Source organism: Choloepus didactylus, chromosome X (assembly GCF_015220235.1).
Source record: "Choloepus didactylus isolate mChoDid1 chromosome X, mChoDid1.pri, whole genome shotgun sequence".
NCBI lineage: Eukaryota > Metazoa > Chordata > Mammalia > Pilosa > Megalonychidae > Choloepus > Choloepus didactylus.
Window position 1 is genome coordinate 128,492,848 of NC_051334.1, and position 26,178 is coordinate 128,519,025.

General features: G+C 39.8%; 1 pseudogene; it reads left to right on the forward strand.

The window, feature by feature from the left end:
• The first annotated feature begins 21,411 nt into the window (after positions 1-21,411).
• On the forward strand, positions 21,412-23,092 carry LOC119523816 (annotated as a pseudogene).
• Positions 23,093-26,178: the final 3,086 nt, after the last annotated feature.

Below are 26,178 nucleotides of genomic sequence, written 5' to 3' on the forward strand. Positions count from 1 at the left end.
CAACTCAAATGTCCTTCAACAGATGAGTGGATAAATAAAATGTGGTATATACACATGATGGAATACTATGCAGCAGTAAGAAGGAATGATGTCGTGAAACATATGACAACATGGATGAACCTTGAAGACATAATGCTGAGCAAAATAAGCCAGGCAGAAAAAGAGAAATATTATATGCTACCACTAATGTGAGTATTGCAAAATGTAAAATAAATGGTTTATAATGTAGAATGCAGGGGAACAGGCGATACAGAGCAATTAATGGAGGGGGAATGATAACCCAATAAGAAAGATAGGCTATCGTGGGTAAATTTAATGTTCCAGGAATGCCCAGAAATGACTATGGTTTGTTAATTTCTGATGGGTATGGTAGGAACAAGTTCACAGAAATGTTACTATATTAGGTTATTTTCTTGGGGTAGACTAGGAACATGTTGGAAGTAAAGTAGGTATTTTAGGTTAGTTGTCTTTTTCTTACTCCCTTGTTATGTTATGTTTGTTTGAAATTTTTTTTACTGTATGTTCTTTATATTTTTTTTGATAGTTAATTTTTTAGAAAAAGAGTTAATTAAAAAAAAAAAGAAAAAAAATATGCAGAGCCCCCTTGAGGAGCTGGTGGAGAATTCAGGGGTGTTGGGCTACCCCACCTCGATGGTTGCTGATGTGCTCACAGACATAGGGGACTGGTGGTTTGATGGGCTGCACCCTCTACCACAGTACGTGCCCTTGGCAAGACTGTTGCTGCAAAGGAGAAGCTAGGCCTCCCTATAATTGTGCCTAAGAGCCTCCTCCTGACTGCTTTGTTGCTCAGATGTGGCCCTCTCTCTCTAGCTAAGCCAACTTGAAAGGTGAAATCACTGCCCTCCCCTCTACGTGGGATCAGACACCCAGGGGAGTGAATCTCCCTGGCAACATGGAATATGACTCCCGAGGAGGAATGTAGACCTGGCATCATGGGATGGAGAACATCTTCTTGACCAAAAGGGGGATGTGAAAGGAAATGAAATAAGCTACAGTGGCAGAGAGATTCCAAAAGGAGCCGAGAGGTCACTCTGTTGGGCACTCTTATGCACAATATAGACAATGCTTTTTAGGTTCTAGTGAATTGGAATAGCTAGCAGTAAATACCTGAAACTATCAAACTGCAACCCAGAACCCTTGAATCTTGAAGACGATTGTTTAAAAATATAGCTTATGAGGGGTGACAATGTGATTGGGAAAGCCATGTGGATCACATTCCCCTTTGTCCAGTGTATGGATGGATGAGTAGAAAACTGAGGGCATAAAAAAAAAAAAAAGGCACCCAGTGTTCTTTTTTACTTTAATTGTTCTTTTTCACTTTAATTTTTATTCTTATTATTATTGTGTGTGTGGTAATGAAAATGTTCAAAAATTAATTGTGGTGATGATGCACAACTATATAATGGTACTCTGAACAATTTAATGTATGCTTTGTATGACTTCATGGTATGTGAATATATCTCAATAAAAATGAATTAAAAAAATGATTGTGGTGATGGATGCACAACTGTATGATGATACTGTAAGCCGATGATTGCATACTTTGGATGGATTTTATTGTGTTTGAATATATCTCAATAGAATTGCATTAAAAAATTAGGGAGAAACTGGAGGATTGTGGGAACATGGCAGAGTAGAAATCTTCAGGAATCATTCCCTCTATCAGAACAGCTATTAAACTGTCAGGAACTGTCTGAATCAACTATTTTGAATCTCTAAGATCTATTAGAACACTGTGCAGCATCCAGGGAAGAGTGGGTGGAAGAGGCTGATGAATCATGGTAAATACAGGTGAATTGTGTGGTGGCAACAGTTGCCTATCCCCCAGTCTCACGGCTTGTAGCAGTGAGTTACTCAAATCTGGCCCCTGACACACCTTGCTGGTGCCAGGGCAGAATACAAAGACCTAGTTGCCCAAGATCCAGTGGTGTGCTGTCCCATCACTGATCACTGTTTTTGGTTAGGTAATTCAGTTCACTAGGAGCCCAGCTCTGAGGGCAGCCATTGGTCCAACCTACCTCAAGCAAATGCAGCAGAGAAGATTTAAAGACAGTACACTTCCTCAAAATGACAGAAAACAGTTAAAAGGATACATTTCTGGGCAAGAGCTGAATTAAGAAAACACAGCATCAAAGAGCCGTAGGAGAAGCTCCTGGCACCCTTCATGGCCCTTCTCTGACTCCCTCTCTGGGGTAATTTGGAGGTGGCTGGGTGCTGCCTCTGTGGGTCCCTGGCCTTGTTCCAGCTCAGAAAGACCAACCTGGGAAATTCCTCTCCAGCGTGACCCTTATCAGAATTTGCTTTACAGTCAAAAGCTGCTTGAGACAGTGAAAACAGTGTAAGAAACAATTGAGTGGGGCAACCAGGGGCAAAAGTTTAGCTTTGTTAAATCCTGCAGTGGAACCTCCAGGAGAAAGAGACAATCAGTTTCTTGTGGAGTAGAGGGATTATTCTGTAACAGGGTAACTCCTAAGGCCATTAATGAGCACAAGCCCAGGACAAGACACAGGCCCAGAAAAGACAGGGAGAACTCTGTACTTTTCATTTGCCTTGGTCTGGTCTTCTTGATAGGAGGACTGAACTTGGAAGGAGAGTACCAGCCAATGCAAAGTCAATTGGAAAAAACCATGAGAGGTACTTTAGGCATTGGTTTGTTGGTTTTTGTTAGATCCTGGTTCTCTAGAAAATCTATGTTGTATCACTAGCTAGATACAAATTCAAGAAACAGTCTGCTCAGGGACTAAATCCCAGAATTAACATTTTACAATATTAAAATTTACAGCATGAAACAAAAGATTACAGATAAAGAAATCTCATCCAAAGGAAGAGAATAAAAATCCAGAAAAAAAAAAACAGTGAAGTAGTCCAGACTATACACATATCAGACAAAGAATTTAAAATTGAGCTTCATTATGCTGAAGGAGATGAAAATACAGAGAAAGAACTAAAGATTATCAAGAAAACAATGAATGAACAATATGAGAATCTCAATAAAGAGATAGAAATTTTAAAAAGGAACCAAGCAGAAATACTAGAATTGAAAACCACAATAACTAAAATGAAAAATGCCCAGGAGGAGTTCAACAGCAGATTGGAGATAGCAGAAGGAAGAATCAGTGAACTCAAAAGCAATACAATTGACATGAGTCATGCTGAGGATCAGAAAGAAAAAAGAATTAGAAAAAGAAAAAATGGCCTAGGAGACCTGTGGGACATAATCAATCATATCATTATATGCATTATGGGAGTCCCAGAGGAAGAAGGAGAGAAAGGAGCAGAAGGAATATTCAAAGAAATAATGACAGAAAATTGTCCAAACTTAGCAAAGACATGAATATGCACATCCAAGAATCCATTTAACAACAAAGAAGATCAACTTGAAGAGCAATATGCTCAGGCATAAGGTGGTGGAACTGTCAAATGAAAAGGATGGGGTGGGGGGCTTCTGAAAGCTGCAGGTGAAAAGCAAGGTCTTATATACAAGGGAGTCCCAATTTGATTAAGTACTGATTTCTAATCAGAAACCATGGAGGCAAGACAGCAGTGGATTGAAATATTTAATGTGCTGAAAGGAAACAACTGCCATCCAAGAATTTTATATCCAGTGAGACTCTCTTTCAAAAATGAGAGGGAGATTAAGACATTCTCAGATAAACAAAAGCTGAGGGAGTTCGTCACAACTAGATCTGCCCTACAAGCAATGCTAAAGGGCTTTCTTCATACTGAAAGGAAAGGACACTAGACAGTGATTCAAAGCAGCAGAAAGAAATAATGACCTGTAGTAAAGGTAACCATTCGTGTCAACATAAATGTCAGTATTATTGTATTGTATTGTTTGGTATGTTTCTCCACTTCTAACTTCCTACAGGTGCTAAAATGCAAATGCATAAAGAGTAAATGATAAATCTAGGTTTTTGGACATACAATGTACAAAGATATAATTTGTAAAACATGCAAAAAGGTGAGGGGATGGCGACCAAAGGAATAGTGTATGTGTATGCTATTGAAGTTAAGTTGGTATCAAATCAAATAGTATTGTTATAGATTTAGGGTGTTAAATTTTAACCCCATAGTAACCAAAAGGAAAATATATGAAAAATATATTCAGATAGAAATGAGAAGGGACTCAATATGGTACAACATGAAAAATAAAGTAAATTTGAAAGTAGGCATTATCATAAGAATTGAGAGGCAAATAAAGTATACAATTTATGAAGATTAAATAGCAAAATGGCAGAAGAAAGCCCTGCATTATCAGTAGTGACTTTAAATGTAAATGAATTAAACTATCCAGTCAAAAAGTGGAGAGTGACAGAATGGATGTAAAAAGCATGACCCAACTATATGCTGTCTACAGGAGACTCACCTTAAATTCAAAGATTAAAGGGAAAGGATAGAAAAAATATGCCATGAAAGTAGTAACCTAAAGAAAGCTCAGGTTGCTCTGCTAATATCAGATAATATAGTCTTCAAATAAAAAACTTTTACAAGGGACAGAGAAGGTCATTATATACAAATAAAGTGATCAATTTGACAAGAAGACCTAACAATTATAGATATATATGTACCTTAGAGCATAGCGTCAAAATATGTGAAGCAAACAGTGATATCTTTTTAAGGAAGAAATGACAGCTCTCTATATTTTTTGAGGCTTCCAAAGAGGCCTTTATTTATTTTGTGCAAAGTATACACTATCAGAATCTCTTTACTCCTTTTACTAAAACCGTTCAAATCAATGTTTTACCATACTATCCAAAAGTTCTGTTCCTTTTCTCTTCCCAAATCAAAGTTGTTCAATAGAAGGTAGAAATGGGCACAAGAGGCTAAGGGGCTTCCAGGCCCTCACAGAACCTGGGGTGGGAGATGGGGTTGGCTCTAGTTCTCACCTGGTCACATTCTACAGAAAATAGACTGCAGCTGCCAGGGCCCAGGACAGCAGCTGGCCTGGCCAGCCCATTCCCAGAAAGCAGCACACATACCTCTCCCCACATTATGAAAAATATACACCTCTACTGCCCTGTAATCACACATTTAGTCTTCTTAAAAAAATCAGTAGTATGTATTCTGTTTCAAGTTTCAAGAAAAAAAGGTCACTCTTTTTCTCTTTAAATATTGACATATAGCTAATAACTTTTGGATAAAAATGTGCCACCCTAAAATATGTGCTCAGCAGATCCTGACTCCAGGATGGACGTGGTCCCCTGGGGTGGGGCTGGAAATTGACACCCATCACAGTGGGAACTGAAGCCAAAAGATGACTAGCATTAGGCTTCAGGCTCTCAAGTCAGAGGCTTGGAAATGAAAAGAGACCTTTATGAAAGCATACCAAGTTCAGCAGCATCCCCATCACCCTCTGCCTTGAGCTTCCAGAGCTGAGGCTCAGAGAAGGGAGGGGGTCATCTGACATCACCCTACACACTTTCCCTATTAGTGGCAGAACTAGGACTGGCCCCTGATCTTCAGCATCCCAGCACCACCCCCACCCCCTGGGCAAGGACCCACCTGACTCCCCAACCCAGACTGTTGGCTGTCTGCTACTGCCAAATGTCCCAAGTTATGCAGGTGGAATTGGGGAGTCACTGCAGGCTTACTTGAAGAACTTAAGTCTGTCCTAGAAACCCATCCCATGCAGTGTTGGCTCAGGTGGCACCTGCAGGGGGGCAAAGGAGAGGTCTGCAGCCCCACCCTTGTGAACCACCCCCATCTCACAGAAAAGCTATGCCTGATCCCTGGACAGTCTTAGGGCAAGGTCACTAACCCCAGAGCAGGGAGGCCTCACAGAGGCTGTTCCTTTCTGGGCCAATTTTCGGGTACCAGGAGCCCTTACTTATTCCTTATTTTCAGTGGTGGCCGAGACAACCTGTTCCAAACATGATTCAAAGCACCTCTCAATCCTGGCTCCCACCCAGAGTGGACTCACATACCATACCCTTGGGGCTGCTCTGTGGTTTTTTGGATTCTAAGACCCAGAAAGGACTCTACTCCCCTAGCCTAGCTGCATACCTGGGCAGGACTCTCCCAGTTCTGAACTCAGCCTCAAGGGCACACCCTGGGTGACCAAGCAGGTGTACTGCTGACCAGATGACAAACTTTCAGAAAGAAGGCAGTGGAGGCCAGGAGCCTTTCCCTGGGGAACCTGCAACCCGGTGGCACTGGCAAGCAGACAGGAAACCCTCCCTTCCCCTGGCCCTGGGCCCACCTGAACAAGACCCACTGGAGTCTAAGCACAACTTTCGGCTTTTCAAGGGCTTGCTTTGCATGAAATTGAGCACCACTGGAAGAATGAAGAAGACTGATGGTGTGAGAACAAGGAATGGTGAGGGCCCCAGGGTGCTGGTCAGAACAGCATGGACCTGTATCAGAAAAATGGCCTGTCTGCATCCCACAGAGTTGGGATCTATTTGTAATATGCCACAAAATCACTTACTCCTCTGGACCTGATCTTCACATGCAAATAAGAAATAAATCACACAGTGATTTACAGTTTTCTATGTGGTCATTACCTTGATGGCTAGAGCCCTGCAAGGGGGGATTATGCTGTCAATTCTAGAGCTGAGGACACTGAAGCCCAGAGGTGAGGTGACTATCTCCCCACCTTGAGACAGCAGGGCAGCCAGAGCTCAGCATGGGCCTCGGCAGGACCACCCAGCCTCTTCGCCAAGGCTTGCATCCCAGGAAGGACACAGGCCACTGAAGCTGGATAGCCTTCCAGACCATGAGCAGTGAGCAGTGCTGAAAGGAACCTCTGAGAACTCATTCTTCCACAGGGGGCCCAGAGAGGCTAAGTGATTTGCTGAAGGTCATGCAGCAAACTAAAATCAGAACCAGGTCAAGTTTTTCCTCCAAAGGAGGGCAGAACTCTTGTCACCCGAGGCCCCTGTGCAAGTAGCCCATGGAGCAGTCAGGACCTGGGGAAGCCTGCAGCTGAGAAAGCCATGGCATGGCCTAGCATCACCTAGCACTGCCCATCAGGAGAGGTTGGCACAGACTCTCCACAGGGTCTTCCAACATTCCAGCCCATCATGAGAACCCCAGAGAAGGAGGCTTCTTGGGCACTGGGCTACAGAGATCCAAGAAGACAGGTACCGCCTGGCATGTGGTTGGGGGTGGGGTGGGGTGTTGTGGTGGGGAGGGTGGGGGGTAGGAGGATGGGGAATGTTACAGTGAGTGTGTGTTTTTATTATGGTGGCGGATGTGTGTGCGGTGTGTGTATATGAACTCTAAAAACAAGCAGCAGCTAGAGTCAGCACAGCTGGGCATGGGCCCCCCGGGTTAGGGACCCTGGGCTCCAAGGGCTAAGAGTGGCTGGAAGGGCCTCAGGAGCAGCCTCCAGTCTGCCATGGGCATGGCGGTGTGACCCTGTCCACAACCTGGTGGGCCCAATGTCCAATAAACCTGGGGCCCAGCCATGGGCAGATGGGCGATAAGTGGTGTCCCTGCATCAGGACTCAGGTGCAGGTGGCAGCCAGAGGTAAGGTCTTGACAAGATGCTTGTCCATCAAGGCTGGGGCACAATAACCTGGGACAGTCCCAGGCCTGGTGTCTCTGAAGCAGCTTCAGCTTCTTGTGAGCAGGGCCTAGGCCAGGCCAGGAGAAAACAAGCTCATCGGTGCTGCTCTGCTGGCAGCTGCTGCCCACACAAGAAATGACCAGCAACTTTTCACTTCCACGAAACCCAAAGTGAGCAGAAGGAAGGAAATGACAAAGATTAGAGCAGAGATAAATGAAATAGAGAATAAAAAACGATAGTGAGAGAAAGCCTTGTGGATCACATTCCCTTTAACCATTGTATGGATGGATGAGTAGAAAAATGTGGACAAAAACTGGGTGAAAAATAGGGTGGGATGGGGGGATGATTTGGGGGTTCTTTTTTACTTTTATTTTTTATTTTTATTTTTGCTTTTTCTGGTATAAGGAAAATGTTCAAAAAATAGATTGGGGTGATCAATGCACAACTATATGATGGTACTGTGAACAGTTGATTGTACACCATGGATGATTGCATGATATGTGAATATATCTCAATAAAACTCAATTTTAAAAGGACAATTGACTGTTTAAAGCAAAAATAAAAAAAAATAGCAAGAATCAACAAAACCATAAGTTGGTTCTTTGAAAAGATCAAGAAAATTGGCAAAACTTTAGCTAGACTGATGAAGAAAAAAAGAGAGGACAAACAGAGAGGATAAGTAAAATCAGAAACGAAAAGGTGATCATTATTCCTGACCCCACAGAAATAAACAAGACTATAAAAGGATACTAAAAACAACTTTGTACCCCAGATGAAATGGACAAATTCCTAGAAACACACAAATTACCTGCACTGATCCAAGAAGAAATAGATGATCTCAACAAACCAATAACTAGTAAAGAACCTCCCAATAAAGATAGCCCAGGACAAGATGGCTTCACAGGGGAATTTTACCAAACATTCCAAGAAGTAACAACAATCCTGCTCAAAATCTTCCAAAAAATTGAAGAAGAAGAAACACTCCCTAACTCATCCTCTGAGGTGAACATCACCCTCATACCAAAGCCAGGTAAAGATAGAAAATACTACCAAATAGAATTTAACAGCACATTAAAAGAATTATACACCACGATCAAATGGGATTTATCCCATATATTCAAGGGTGGTTCAAGATAAGAAAATCACTTAATGTACTACACCACATTAACAGAATGAAGGAGAAAAACCATTTGATGATCTCAACTGATGCAGAAAATGCATTTGATAAAATCCAGCACCCCTTCTTAATAAAAACACTTAGAAAACTAGGAATAGAAGGAAACATCCTTAATATGATAAAGGGCATATATGAAAAACCCACGGTGAACATCATAATCAATGGTGAAACACTGAAAGCTTTCCTATAATAGGGAACATGAAAATAAGGACGCCCACTGTCAATGTTTTACTAGAAGTTCTAGCCAAAGTCATTATGTAAGAAACAGAAATAAAAGGCATCCAAATCGGAAACAAAGAAGTAAAACTTTGCCTATTTGCACATGATGTGATACTATATACCGAAAATACTGAAAAATCCACAACAAAGCTCCTAGGCTAATAAATAAATTCAGCAACGTGGTGAAGTACAAGATCAATACCCAAAAATCAGTAGAGTTTCTATACACCAGTAATGAGCAATCAGAAGAAGAAATCAAGAAATAAATTCCATTTACAATAGCAACTAAAAGAATCAAGCATGTAGGAATGAATCTAACCAAGGATGTAAAGGACATCAGAAAATTCAAAACATGGCTGAATGAAATTAAAGTAGACCTAAATAAATGGAAGGATATTCTGTGTTGATAGGTTGGAAGACTAAATATTGTTAAGATGTCAATTCTACCCAAGGCAATTTACATGTTCAATGCAATCCCAATAAAAATTCCAACAATCTTCCTTGAAAAAATGGAAACGCTAATTTTCAAATTTATATGGAAGGTAAGGGGCCCCAAATCTCCATAGCCATCTTGAAAAAGAAGAACAAAGTTGGAGGACTCACACTTCCTGATCTTAAACTTCTTACAAAGCCACAGTGATCAAAGCAGCAAGGTACTGGCACACAGGCAGGTATTTAGACAGTTGAATTGAATTGAGAATTCAGAAATCAACCCTCACATATACAGCCAACTGATTTTTGACAGGCATGCCAAGTCCACTCAATTGGGAAAGAATAGTCACTTCAACAAATGTTAATGGGAAAACTGGGTATCCATGAGCAAAAGAACGACAATCCTTACCTCACACCATGTACAAAAAAATAAACTCAAAATGGATCAAAGACCTAAATATAAGAACCAGAACTATAAAACTCTGAGAAGAAAACACAGGGCAACATCTTCAGGACCTTGTGTTAGGTAATGATGCCTTAGAGTTTACACTCAAAGCACAAGCAATAACAGAAAAAAAAATAGGTAAATGGGACCTCATCAAAATTAGAAACTTTTGTGCATCAAGGGATTTTGTCATAAAAGTGAAATGACACCCTACCCATTGGGAGACAATATTTGGAAACCTACATCTGATAAGAGTTTGATATCTAGAAGGTATAAAGAAATCTTACAACTCAACAACCAAAAGACAAACAACCTAATTTAAAAATGAGCGGAAGACTTGAGTAGACATGTCTCCAAAGAAGAAATGGAAGTGGCCAAAAAACACATGAGAAGATGCTCATCATCATTAGCCATTAGGGAAATGCAAATCAAAATCACAAGGAGATACCATTTCACACCCACTAGAATGGCTACTATGCAAAAGTGAAAAATTACAAGAGTTGGAGAGGATGTGGGGAAATAGTAACACTCATTAATTGTTGGTGGGAAGGGAAAATGGAGCAGCCAGTGTGGAAGATAGTTTGGCAGCTCCACAAAAAGTTAAATATAGAATTACCATATGATTCAGCATTCCCACTTCTAAGTATATATCCAAAAGAATTGAAAGCAGGGACTCAAATAGATATTTGCTCACCAATATTCATAGCAGCATTATTCACAATTCCCAAAAAATGGAAGCAACCCAAGTGTCCATCAGCCTATGAATAGATAAACAAAATATGATATGTACACTCAATGGAGTATTATGCAGCTATAAGAAGAAATAAAGTTCTTATACATGCAACAACCTGGATGAACCCTGAAGACATCATGTTGAGTGAATAAGCCAGAAACAAAAGGACAAACATTTTATGATCTCATTGATATAAAATAATTAGAACAAACAAATTCATAGAGTCAGAAACTAGTATATAATTTACCAGGAGCCAGGGTGGGGTTATGGAACAGGGAGTTAATACTTAAATTGCACAAAGGTTCTGTTTGGGATGATGGAAAACTTTTGGTAATGGATGGTAGTGATGGTAGTGCAACATTGTAACATAATTAACAGCACTGAAATATGTATCTGCTTGTTGTTAAAAAGGGAAATTTTGGTTTGTATATATGTTACCATAATAACAATTTAAAAATCCATAGGACTGTACAACACAAACAGTGAAACCTAAGATGAACCATTGTCTATAAGTAATTGTACAATTTTTAAAATGTACTTTCATCAATTACAACAAATCTACCACACTACTGCAAGATATTACAATAGGGTGGTATATGGGAAGTCTGTATTTTGTGCATGATTTTTCTGTAAGCCTATAACTTCTCCAATAAAAATGTTTTAAAAACCAACCATAAAAATGAGGGAGAGTTTACTACATTACCAGATAAACAAAAGCTGAGGGACTTTGCCACCACTTGACTGGCCCTAGAAGAGATGCTAAAGAGAGTTCTGCAGATTGAAAGCACAATAGATAATAGTTTGAAGTCACATGTAGAAATAAGGCTCTCTGGCAAGGTTGACAACATGGGTGTATATATATGCAAGTACTACTGTACTTTTGGTTTGTAACTCTGCTTTTTATTTCCTACAGGATCTAAAAGGCAAATGCATAATACATAAGGATAAAGCAGTGGTTTTGGACTCATAATGTATAAATGTGCAATTTGTAACAAGAATTACATAAAGGTGGGGAGATAGTGGGGTATAGGAACATAGTTTGTGTATATCATTGAATTTAAGTTGGTATCTAAGTAAATGAGTGTGTTATAGATATAAGATGTTTAATTTAAGCCCTGTGGTAACTACAAAGAAAATATCAGAGAATGTGCAAGCTCATAGGTACAGAAATGAGAGTACAGGTTGCCAGGGACAGGGGCAGGGGGAATGGGGAGTTAATGCATATTTGTAGGGTTTCTGTTTGGGGAGATGGGAAAGTTATAGTAATGGAAGTTGGTGAGGGTGCTGAAAAATTGTAAATATGATTAATCCCACTGAATGGCATGCTTGGGAGTGGATGAGACGGAAAAGTTTATGTGATATATATGTTCCCACAATTAAAAAACAGAATGAGCAACTAAAGAAACAAAGATAAGTAAATGTAATATGTAATCCTGGATGGGATCTATAAAGGAGGAGAAAAAGCTCAAAAGCACGTTTTTGGGACATTTGAAAAAATTGGTATATGGACTGTAAGCTTTATGTCAATGTTAAATTTCTTGAACTTGATAACTGTACTTAAGGTGGTTACATAAGTGAATGTCCTTTTTCTTAAGAAATGTACATGGCAATATTGAGTGTTCAGGGAACATAATATGTACAATCTACTCTCAAGTGTTTAGAAAATGGATTGGTGAGTAGACAGGTGGATAGATATAATGACATGGCAAATGTGGCAAAATGTTGGAATTGGTAGATCTGGGTACCTGGGTGTGGGGGTGGGGTAAGGGTGTGTTGGAATTTTCCTTATTGGGTTTGCATTGTTTTGTATCTGTCCTGTGAGTTGAAAGTATTTCAAAATAAAAATTTTAAAGACAAAAAGTGCACATTAGATATCACTATACACCTATCAGAATGGCTAAAATAAAAAAAAATAGTCTCCCAGGAGAAGATGGCAGACTGGTGAGCTGTATGTTTTAGTTACTCCTCCAGGAAAGTAGGTAAAAAGCCAGGAACTGCGTGGACTGGATACCACAGAGCAATCTGTCTTTGGGCATACTTCATACAACACTCATGAAAACGTGGAACTGCTGAGATCAGCGAAATCTGTAAGTTTTTGCGGCCAGGGGACCCGCGCCCCTCCCTGCCAGGCTCAGTCCCGGGGGAGGAGGGGCTGTCAGCTCCAGGAAGGAGAAGGGAGAATTGCAGTGGCTGCTCTTACCGGAAACTCATTCTACTGATTCAAACTCCAACCATAGATAGACTGAAGCCAGACACCAGAGACTCTGAGAGCAGCCAGCCCAGCAGAGAGGAGACAGGCATAGAAACAAAAAAACACGAAAAACTCCAAAATAAAAGCAGAGGATTTTTGGAGTTCTGGTGAACACAGAAAGGGGAAGGGCGGAGATCAGGCCTTGAGGCGCATATGCAAATCCCGAAGCAAGGCTGATCTCTCTGCCCTGGACACCTTTCCTTAATGGCCCTGGTTGCTTTGTCTATTAGCATTTCAATAACCCATTAGATCTCTGAGGAGGGCCGTTTTTTTTTTTTTTTTTTTTTTTTTTTTAAATCCTTTTTGCTTTTTCTAAAACAATTACTCTAAGAAGCTCAATACAGAAAGCTTCAAAGAATTGAAATTTGGGCACGTCAAGTCAAGAGCAGAACTAAGAGAGCTCTGAGACAAAAGGCAATAATCCAGTGGCTGAGAAAATTCACTAAACAACACAACTTCCCAAGAAAAGGGGGGTGTCCGCTCACAGCCACCATCCTGGTGGACAGGAAACACTCCTGCCCATCGCCAGCCCCATAGCCCAGAGCTGCCCCAGACAACCCAGTGTGACGGAAGTGCTTCAAATAACAGGCACACACTACAAAACTGGGCGTGGACATTAGCCTTCCCTGCAACCTCAGCTGAATGTCCCAGAGCTGGGAAGGGGGAGCAGTGTGAATTAACAGAGCCCCATTCAGCCATCATTTGAGCAGACTGGGAGCCTCCCAACACAGCCCAGCAGCCCAGAACTGCCCTGGGGGGACGGCACTCACCTGCGACATAGCACAGTCATCCCTCAACAGAGGACCCGGGGTGCACAGCCTGGAAGAGGGGCCCACTTGCAAGTCTCAGGAGCCATACGCCAATACCAAAGACTTGTGGGTCAGTGGCAGAGACAAACTGTGGCAGGACTGAACTGAAGGATTAGACTATTGCAGTAGCTTTAAAACTCTAGGATCATCAGGGAGATTTGATTGTTAGGGCCACCCCCCCTCCCCGACTGCCCAGAAACACGCCCCACATACAGGGCAGGCAACAACAACTACACACGCAAGCTTGGGACACCAATTGGGCCCCACAAGACTCACTCCCCCACTCACCAAAAAGGCTAAGCAGGGGAGATCTGGATTGTGGAGAACAGGTGGCTCGTGGACGCCACCTGCTGGTTAGTTAGAGAAAGTGTACTCCACGAAGCTGTAGATCTGATAAATTAGAGATAAGGACTTCAACTGGTCTACAAACCCTAAAAGAACCCTATCAAGGTCAGCAAATGCCACGAGGCCAAAAACAACAGAAAATTATAAAGCATATGAAAAAACCAGACGATATGGATAACCCAAGCCCAAGCACCCAAATCAAAAGACCAGAAGAGACACACCTAGAGCAGCTACTCAAAGAACTAAAGATGAACAATGAGACCCTAGTACGGGATATGAAGGAAATCAAGAAGACCCTAGAAGAGCATAAAGAAGACATTGCAAGACTAAATAAAAAAATGGATGATCTTATGGAAATTAAAGAAACTGTTGACCAAATTAAAAAGATTCTGGACACTCATAGTACAAGACTAGAGGAAGTTGAACAACGAATCAGTGACCTGGAAGATGACAGAATGGAAAATGAAAACATAAAAGAAAGAATGGGGAAAAAAATTGAAAAACTCGAAATGGACCTCAGGGATATGATAGATAATATGAAACGTCCGAATATAAGACTCATTGGTGTCCCAGAAGGGGAAGAAAAGGGTAAAGGTCTAGGAAGAGTATTCAAAGAAATTGTTGGGGAAAACTTCCCAAATCTTCTAAACAACATAAATACACAAATCATAAATGCTCAGCGAACTCCAAATAGAATAAATCCAAAAAAAACCCACTCCGAGACATATACTGATCACACTGTCAAACATAGAAGAGAAGGAGCAAGTTCTGAAAGCAGCAAGAGAAAAGCAATTCACCACATACAAAGGAAACAGCATAAGACTAAGTAGTGACTACTCAGCAGCCACCATGGAGGCGAGAAGGCAGTGGCACGATATATTTAAAATTCTGAGTGAGAGGAATTTCCAGCCAAGAATACTTTATCCAGCAAAGCTCTCCTTCAAATTTGAGGGAGAGCTTAAATTTTTCACAGACAAAGAAATGCTGAGAGAATTTGCTAACAAGAGACCTGCCCTACTGGAGATACTAAAGGGAGCCCTACAGACAGAGAAACAAAGACAGGACAGAGAGACTTGGAGAAAGGTTCAGTACTAAAGAGATTCGGTATGGGTACAATAAAGGATATTAATAGAGAGAGGGAAAAATATGGCAAACATAATCCAAAGGATAAGATGGCCGATTCAAGAAATGCCTTCACGGTTTTAACGTTGAATGTAAATGGATTAAACTCCCCAATTAAAAGATATAGATTCGCAGAATGGATCAAAAAAAATGAACCATCAATATGTTGCATACAAGAGACTCATCTTAGACACAGGGACACAAAGAAACTGAAAGTGAAAGGATGGAAAAAAATATTTCATGCAAGCTACAGCCAAAAGAAAGCAGGTGTAGCAATATTAATCTCAGATAAAATAGACTTCAAATGCAGGGATGTTTTGAGAGACAAAGAAGGCCACTACATACTAATAAAAGGGGCAATTCAGCAAGAAGAAATAACAATCGTAAATGTCTATGCACCCAATCAAGGTGCCACAAAATACATGAGAGAAACATTGGCAAAACTAAAGGAAGCAATTGATGTTTCCACAATAATTGTGGGAGACTTCAACACATCACTCTCTCCTATAGATAGATCAACCAGACAGAAGACCAATAAGGAAATTGAAAACCTAAACAATCTGATAAATGAATTAGATTTAACAGACATCTACAGGACATTACATCCCAAATCACCAGGATACACATACTTTTCTAGTGCTCACGGAACTTTCTCCAGAATAGATCATATGCTGGGACATAAAACAAGCCTCAATAAATTTAAAAAGATTGAAATTATTCAAAGCACATTCTCTGACCACAATGGAATACAATTAGAAGTCAATAACCATCAGAGACTTAGAAAATTCACAAATACCTGGAGGTTAAACAACACACTCCTAAACAATCAGTGGGTTAAAGAAGAAATAGCAAGAGAAATTGCTAAATATATAGAGACGAATGAAAATGAGAACACAACATACCAAAACCTATGGGATGCAGCAAAAGCAGTGCTAAGGGGGAAATTTATAGCACTAAACGCATATATTAAAAAGGAAGAAAGAGCCAAAATCAAAGAACTAATGGATCAACTGAAGAAGCTAGAAAATGAACAGCAAACCAATCCTAAACCAAGTACAAGAAAAGAAATAACAAGGATTAAAGCAGAAATAAATGACATAGAGAACAAAAAAACAATAGAGAGGATAAATATCACCAAAAGTTGGTTCTTTGAGAAGATCAACAAGATTGACAAGCCCCTAGCTAGACTGACAAAATCAAAAAGAGAGAAGACCCATATAAACAAAATAATGAATGAAAAAGGTGACATAACTGCAGATCCTGAAGAAATTAAAAAAATTATAAGAGGATATTATGAACAACTGTATGGCAACAAACTGGATAATGTAGAAGAAATGGACAATTTCCTGGAAACATATGAACAACCTAGACTGACCAGAGAAGAAATAGAAGACCTCAACCAACCCATCACAAGCAAAGAGATCCAATCAGTCATCAAAAATCTTCCCACAAATAAATGCCCAGGGCCAGATGGCTTCACAGGGGAATTCTACCAAACTTTCCAGAAAGAACTGACACCAATCTTACTCAAACTCTTTCAAAACATTGAAAAAAATGGAACACTACCTAACTCATTTTATGAAGCTAACATCAATCTAATACCAAAACCAGGCAAAGATGCTACAAAAAAGGAAAACTACCGGCCAATCTCCCTAATGAATATAGATGCAAAAATCCTCAACAAAATACTTGCAAATCGAATCCAAAGACACATTAAAAAAATCATACACCATGACCAAGTGGGGTTCATTCCAGGCATGCAAGGATGGTTCAACATCAGAAAAACAATCAATGTATTACAACACATTAAAAACTCGAAAGGGAAAAATCAATTGATCATCTCAATAGATGCTGAAAAAGCATTTGACAAAATCCAACATCCCTTTTTGATAAAAACACTTCAAAAGGTAGGAATTGAAGGAAACTTCCTCAACATGATAAAGAGCATATATGAAAAACCCACAGCCAGCATAGTACTCAATGGTGAGAGACTGAAAGCCTTCCCTCTAAGATCAGGAACAAGACAAGGATGCCCGCTGTCACCACTGTTATTCAACATTGTGCTGGAAGTGCTAGCCAGGGCAATCCGGCAAGACAAAGAAATAAAAGGCATCCAAATTGGAAAAGAAGAAGTAAAACTGTCATTGTTTGCAGATGATATGATCTTATATCTAGAAAACCCTGAGAAATCAACGATACACCTACTAGAGCTAATAAACAAATTTAGCAAAGTAGCGGGATACAAGATTAATGCACATAAGTCAGTAATGTTTCTATATGCTAGAAATGAACAAACTGAAGAGACACTCAAGAAAAAGATACCATTTTCAATAGCAACTAAAAAAATCAAGTACCTAGGAATAAACTTAACCAAAGATGTAAAAGACCTATACAAAGAAAACTACATAACTCTACTAAAAGAAATAGAAGGGGACCTTAAAAGATGGAAAAATATTCCATGTTCATGGATAGGAAGGCTAAATGTCATTAAGATGTCAATTCTACCCAAACTCATCTACAGATTCAATGCAATCCCAATCAAAATTCCAACAACCTACTTTGCAGACTTGGAAAAGCTAGTTATCAAATTTATTTGGAAAGGGAAGATGCCTCGAATTGCTAAAGACACTTTAAAAAAGAAAAACGAAGTGGGAGGACTTACACTCCCTGACTTTGAAGCTTATTATAAAGCCACAGTTGCCAAAACAGCATGGTACTGGCACAAAGATAGACATATAGATCAATGGAATCGAATTGAGAATTCAGAGATAGACCCTCAGATCTATGGCCGACTGATCTTTGATAAGGCCCCCAAAGTCACCGAACTGAGCCATAATGGTCTTTTCAACAAATGGGGCTGGGAGAGTTGGATATCCATATCCAAAAGAATGAAAGAGGACCCCTACCTCACCCCCTACACAAAAATTAACTCAAAATGGACCAAAGATCTCAATATAAAAGAAAGTACCATTAAACTCCTAGAAGATAATGTAGGAAAACATCTTCAAGACCTTGTATTAGGAGGCCACTTCCTAGACTTTACACCCAAAGCACAAGCAACAAAAGAGAAAATAGATAAATGGGAACTCCTCAAGCTTAGAAGTTTCTGCACCTCAAAGGAATTTCTCAAAAAGGTAAAGAGGCAGCCAACTCAATGGGAAAAAATTTTTGGAAACCATGTATCTGACAAAAGACTGATATCTTGCATATACAAAGAAATCCTACAACTCAATGACAATAGTACAGACAGCCCAATTATAAAATGGGCAAAAGATATGAAAAGACAGTTCTCTGAAGAGGAAATACAAATGGCCAAGAAACACATGAAAAAATGTTCAGCTTCACTAGCTATTAGAGAGATGCAAATTAAGACCACAATGAGATACCATCTAACACCGGTTAGAATGGCTGCCATTAAACAAACAGGAAACTACAAATGCTGGAGGGGATGTGGAGAAATTGGAACTCTTATTCATTGTTGGTGGGACTGTATAATGGTTCAGCCACTCTGGAAGTCAGTCTGGCAGTTCCTTAGAAAACTAGATATAGAGATACCCTTCGATACAGCGATTGCACTTCTCGGGATATACCCGGAAGATCGGAAAGCAGTGACACAAACAGATATCTGCACGCCAATGTTCATAGCAGCATTATTCACAATTGCCAAGAGATGGAAACAACCCAAATGTCCATCAACAGATGAGTGGATAAATAAAATGTGGTATATACACACGATGGAATACTACGCGGCAGTAAGAAGGAACGATCTGGTGAAACATATGACAACATGGATGAACCTTGAAGACATAATGCTGAGTGAAATAAGCCAGGCACAAAAAGAGAAATATTATATGCTACCACTAATGTGAACTTTGAAAAATGTAAAACAAATGGTTTATAATGTAGAATGTAGGGGAACTAGCAGTAGAGAGCAATTAAGGAAGGGGGAACAATAATCCAAGAAGAACAGATAAGCTATTTAACGTTCTGGGGATGCCCAGAAATGACTATGGTCTGTTAATTTCTGATGGATGTAGTAGGAACAAGTTCACTGAAATGTTGCTATAGTATGTAACTTTCTTGGGGTAAAGTAGGAACATGTTGGAAGTTAAGCAGTTATCTTAGGTTAGTTGTCTTTTTCTTACTCCCTTGCTATGGTCTCTTTGAAATGTTCTTTTATTGTATGTTTGTTTTCTTTTTAACTTTTTTTTTCATACAGTTGATTTGAAAAAAGAAGGGAAAGTTAAAAAAAAAAAGAAAAAAGACAAATAAGGAAAAAAAAAAACAAAAAACAAAAAAAACCGATGTAGTGCCCCCTTGAGGAGCCTGTGGAGAATGCAGGGGTATTCGCCTACCCCACCTCCATGGTTGCTAACATGACCACAGACATAGGGGACTGGTGGTTTGATGGGTTGAGCCCTCTACCATAAGTTTTACCCTTGGGAAGACGGTTGCTGCAAAGGAGAGGCTAGGCCTCCCTGTATTTGTGCCTAAGAGTCTCCTCCTGAATGCCTCTTTGTTGCTCAGATGTGGCCCTCTCTCTCTGGCTAAGCCAACTTGAAAGGTGAAATCACTGCCCTCCCCCCTACGTGGGATCAGACACCCAGGGAAGTGAATCTCCCTGGCAACGTGGAATATGACTCCCGGGGAGGAATGTAGACCCGGCATCGTGGGATGGAGAACATCTTCTTGACCAAAAGGGGGATGTGAAAGGAAATGAAATAAGCTTCAGTGGCAGAGAGATTCCAAAACGAGCCGAGAGATCACTCTGGTGGGCACTCTTACGCACACTTTAGACAACCTTTTTTAGGTTCTAAAGAATTGGGGTAGCTGGTGGTGGATACCTGAAACTATTAAACTACAACCCAGAACCCATGAATCTCGAAGACAGTTGTATAAAAATGTAGCTTATGAGGGGTGACAGTGGGATTGGGAATGCCATAAGGACCAAACTCCACTTTGTCTAGTTTATGGATCGATGTGTAGGAAAGTAGGGGAAGCAAACAAACAGACAAAGGTACCTAGTGTTCTTTTTTACTTCAATTGCTCTTTTTCACTCTAATTATTATTCTTGTTATTTTTGTGTGTGTGCTAATGAAGGTGTCAGGGATTGATTTAGGTGATGAATGTACAACTATGTAATGGTACTGTAAACAATCGAAAGTACAATTTGTTTTGTATGACTGCGTGGTATGTGAATATATCTCAATAAAATGATGATTAAAAAAAAAAAAAAAAAAAAATAGTGACAACAGAAATTGCTGGTGAGGACACAGAGAAATTACATCACTCATACATTGGTGGTGGGAATGTAAAATCATACAGCCACTGTGGAAAGTTTCTTATAGAATTAAACATGCAATCACCATACCACCCAGCAATTGCACTCCTGGTCATTTATCCCAGATAAATATAGTCTTATATTCATGCAAAAAATGTGTAGACAAATGTTCACAGCAGCTTTATTCATAGTAGCCTCAAACTAGAAACAACCCAGATGTCCTTCAGCAGGTGAATGGTTAAACAAACTGTGGTACAATTCATACTATGGAATAGTAGTCAGCAATAAAAAAGAATGAGATATCAATACATGCAAAAATCTGAATGACACTCTAGAGAATTATGCTTAATGAAACAGCTAATCCCAAAAGTATACACATGTATGATTGACTTATATAAGTCTTAAAATGACAAAACTACAGAAATAAAGATCAGTTCAGTGGTTTCAGCTATTAATGGAGGATGGGGGTGGGATGGAAGTAGGTGTGGCTATAAAAGGGCAACATGAAGGATCCTTATGGCCATGGAAATGTTCTGTATCTTGACCATATCAATGTCAATGTCCTGGCTACAATATTACACTATAGTTTCACAAGATTTTCCACTGAAGAAAACTGAGTAAAGGGTGCAAAGTATCTATCTGTACTATTTCTTACATTTGCATGTGAATCTACAATTATCCCCAAATTAAAAGTTTTATTTACAATATATAAATACTGATAGGAAGAGATTAGAATCCACTGAGTAAAAGAGGAATAAAAGAGACTGTACTGGATTGCCAATATGGCACCTCTCCCTTCCCTGCTTCTCACTATTGCACCCCCCTACCCCCATTCCCTACCCCCAGTCCGGCTGTGGAGGATCACCCCCCAGCAAACTTTCAAGTCTCTTAGGTTCCTGAATATTGACTTTGTGTCTGATGCTCCTGGAACTTTTCTCCTTACTGAACTATAACTTGGCACAACTCACACTACATCTAGTACATAGATGCTTAGCCAAAGCCTGAGAATTCTTGGAATCCTCTGGCAAGACAAATTTGAACTACAGTGAGAGTTCTGTCCAGGAAGATGCAGCCTCTGAACAAGTTGATAACCTTCTCAATGTCTCAAAGCCTAGCCCTACAAAGTGAGATCCTGAAAGAAGAAGAGTCTTTGCAGCAGGAAAACATCCTAGAAATGGAGATATATGAGTCTGATGTCTCTCAGAGTTCAGAAAATTCCAGTATTTGGAAGCGACTGGGCCTCATGAAGCCCTGAGCCAACTCTGGGACCTCTGCCTGAGCCAACTCTGAGACCAGAAATTCATACAAAGAATCAGATCCTAGAGCTGTTGGTGCTAGAATAATTCCTGACAATCCTTCCTGAAGAGGTCAGGACTTGGGTGAATTTACACCATCCAAAGAACAGCAAAGAGGTGGTGAGCCTCATAGAGGATGTGACTGAAATGCTTAAAGACAAAGATCTATCCTCTAAGAATTCTGTCCTTCACCAGAAGGAGAGCATAAAGAAGGAGGAAATGGAAGCTGACTCACTAACCAGCAAATCCAAGGAACCAGTGATATTCAAAGATGCGGTTGTGAAATTCAGCAAGGAAGAGTGGAGCCAACTGGACACTACTGTAAAGAGCCTGCACAGGGAAGTGATGCTGGAGAACTTAAGGAACCTGAATTCACTGCATAAAGGAAATCTACTTACCAAACCAATCCAGATCGCTGAGTTGGAGAATAAGACAAAAACATGGATAATGAAGGGAGAAATCACAAGAAAGACCATTTTTGGATGTTCCCTCTCAGAACCCATCCACCGTACTGTGAGAAGCCCAAGCCATATGGTGAGACTATGTAGAGGTGCTCTGGTCCACAGAACCAACTGAGTTCCCAGAAACAGCATCAACTTCCAGTCATACATGGAGACTATTTCTGAAAATCAAGATTCAGTTCCAAAGCTGAGAAAAGAATCATCTCATGTAGTGATTATGACAAGCCTTACCAAAAGTGGACTCTTCTTCAGATGCCAGTGAAAGTGATAATTGGTTACATAGGAACCAGGAAAGCTGGGATATATGTTTGCCGCAAGAAGCTTTCACTCATAAAGCAACCCACACTCATGGGGGAGACTTTGAATGTACTGAATATGAGAAAAGCTTTGGTATTAAGTCACTTAACTCAATTTGTGATATACAACTGGAGATTCCTATGAGAGAAGGGCCTCCAAAGTATGATAAATTAAAAACTAACTTCAAATTTAATTTAAACTCAGTAGGTAAGCAACATTCAGAACATAATGAATGTGGGAATGCCTTGAGCCAGAATACAGATATTATTCAACACCAAAAAACTCAGGTCACAATGAATTCTTATGAATGTTATCAATGTGGGAAAGCCTTCAGCTGGAGGTCGTCTCTTATTCGACATCAGTTCATTCACACAGGAGAGAAACCCTATAAACGCAGTGAATGTGGAAAATTTTTCAACTGATGTACAAACCTTACTAATCACCAAAAAATTCATACTGAAGCAAAGACCTGTGAAGGAAATAAATGTGGAAAAGCCTTTAGTAATAGTGAAGACAGTAATAAAAACCCAAGACCTCATTCCGGAGATAATCCCTATGAATGTGTTAACTGTGGAAAGTCCTTTACCCAGAACTCCTGATTCATATGGGAGAGAAACCATTCAAATGTAGGAAATGTGAAAAAACCTTCAACAGCTGTTCAAACCTTATTAAACACCAGAAACTTCATACTTGAGAGAAGTCCTGTAAAAGGAAGAAATGCAGGATTACCCTCAGTAAGGGTACAGAACTCATTCAGCATCCATGAATTCATGCTAGAAGAAATCCTGTGAATGTAGTCAATGTAAGAAGACTTTTGCCAGAGATTATTCTTTAATTGATATGACAGAATTAATAATGAATAGAAATCTGTTTCAGTGAGCTTTTCCAGGCTCCCAAATTAAGCCACAAGGGTTTGGAGTTAAAACATAAAATCACCATACATATATTTGTGATATCCATTTCTGATATCCATTACACTCTCCTTTCCCTATTTGATACATGGAATCTATATCAAAATTATATTAATCTGATCTCTTAATAAAGTGGAAATTAGGTAAGAGCAAAGGAATACTCTTAGAGTGGATATTTGATAAAACTCAAACTTTCAGTCCTTATAAGAAACCAGGAACTCACAAGAATATAGGAGAACACTTATAAGAACTGAAGTCTCTGAATGGCAAAGACCACAGTGACAGCCAGTTATTGTACCCCTGATAATATATTCTTGGCTATCCTGGTGCAGGGTGGGAACTATCATTGGGAGGGAATTATCAACTGCAATGTGTTGTTACGGATGTGGTGATTGTGTTAATGTATATGCATTCTTCAAAATCTGCATTTTTAGAAGTACTCTTTTGGGATTTAGGCTGGAGAGATATCCATTGTCTTAGGTCCATCATTTATCCCAGACATTATAAGATCAATAAAGTATCCTAATGCTATATACAACAACAGCAACAACAAAAAAGAGACTGTACTGATATAAATAAGCAAATCTGTAGAATAAAATAGTACTATAAGGGCTCATAATGAGAAACGGTAGTGTCCTTCTCTTCCTCAACACCCCCTTACCCATCACACTTCCCAGAGACAGCCACTTTGGATTCTTTTAGCTGGGCTCTTCTAATATTTATCTACATATTTCTATATGCAATCTGTAAATTTATATAATTTCTTCATCAGTTTTATGCATTATGTATTGACTTCCTATTTCGATACATGAGCATTTCTCTCACCCTCCCAACATAGTTATATAACTCATTTTTGTTAAACCATTAGTCAGTATTTACATTATTATGACTATGTAAATATACTTTTTTATTGAGCCAAACAGAGTCTATGTGGACCCATTTATAAATAGGACCTTTGGAGATGTTATTAGTTAAGGTGTGCCCAAACTGAATGAGGGTGGGCCTTAATTCAATATGGCTCTTGTTTATCCTAGATTTTGTAGAGTTTTTTTTCTTATTTGCTTAGGTTCTGTGTACCTATCAAAATGGTTCATCAAATGATCAAATGTCTACCAATTTTTTTCCTGATCCTTTAAATGTATCAGATAATCTAAAAATTCCATTTTATTTATTGGAAACTTCCTTCTCAGAGTTGTCTCTCTCCTCATTGCTTATTAGTCTAAACTCAACTAATTGTTCCCTAGGCCTGCCATACAGTTGACTTCCTGGGACTTCCCTCCACTAACTTGCTGTGTTGGAGACTTTGTTTCCTGGGCCTTGTGATTTCTTTCTTGGTTTATTACCTCTTTCTGTTGGAAGAATACTCTAGTAGCCTCAACTCAGAGCCTGAGTGGAAGGCAAAATTTTTAAGTCCTTTCATACCCTTTCATGACTGAAAATGACTTTGGTTTAACCTCACTGGATATAGAATTTAGGGTAAAAATACATTTCACTTAGAGGCTTGAAAGTATTAAAGGTATTGACTCCAGGCTTCAAGTATTTGAAGGAGAGCTTTGCTGGATAAAGTATTCTTGGCTGGAAATTTTTCTCGCTCAGAATTTTAAATATATCGTGCCACTGCCTTCTTGCCTCCATGGTGGCTGCTGAGTAGTCACTACTTAGTCTTATGCTGTTTCCTTTGTATGTGGTGAATTGCTTTTCTCTTGCTGCTTTCAGAACTTGCTTCTTCTCTTCTGTGTTTGACAGTTTGATAAGTATATGTCTCGGAGTGGGTTTATTTGGATTTATTCTATTTGGAGTTCGCTGAGCATTTATGATTTGTGTATTTATGTTGTTTAGAAGATTTGGGAAGTTTTCCCCAACAATTTCTTTGAATACTCTTCCTAGACCTTTACCCTTTTCTTCCCCTTCTGGGACACCAATGAGTCTTATATTTGGACGTTTCATATTATCTATCATATCCCTGAGGTCCATTTCGATTTTTTCAATTTTTTCCCCATTCTTTCTTTTATGCTTTCATTTTCCATTCTGTCATCTTCGAGGTCACTGATTCATTGTTCAACTTCCTCTCGTCTTGTACTATGAGTGTCCAGAGTCTTTTTAATTTGGTCAACAGTTTCTTTAATTTCCATAAGATCATCCATTTTTTTATTTAGTCTTGCAATGTCTTCTTTATGCTCTTCTAGGGTCTTCTTGATTTCCTTTGTCTCCTGTACTATGGTCTCATTGTTCATCTTTAGTTCTTTGAGTAGCTGCTCTAGGTGTTGTGTCTCTTCTGTTCTTTTGATTTGGGTGCTTGGGCTTGGGTTATCCATATCGTCTGGTTTTTTCATATGCTTTATAATTTTCTGTTGTTTTTGGCCTCGTGGCATTTGCTGAACTTGATAGGGTTCTTTCAGGGTTTGTAGACCTATTGAAGTCCTTATCTCTAATTTATTAGATCTACAGCTTCGTCGAGTACACTTTCTCTAACTAACCAGCAGGTGGCGTCCACGAGCCACCTGTTCTTCAGAAGCCAGTTCTCCCCTGCTTAGCCTTTTTGGTGAGTGGGGGAGTGAGTCTTGTGGGGCCCAATTGTTGTACCAAGCTTGCGTGTGTAGTTGGTGTTGCCTCCCCTGTATGTGGGGCGTGTTTCTGGGCAGTCGGGGAGGGGGGGTGGCCCTAACAATCAAATTTCCCTGGTGATCCTAGAGTTTTAAAGCTGCTGCAATAGTCTAATCCTTCAGTTCAGTCCTGCCACAGTTTGTCTCTGCCACTGACCCACAAGTCCTTGGTATTGGCGTATGGCTCCTGAGACTTGCAAGTGGGCCCCTCTTCCAGGCTGTGCACCCCGGGTCCTCTGTTGAGGGATGACTGTGCTATGTCACAG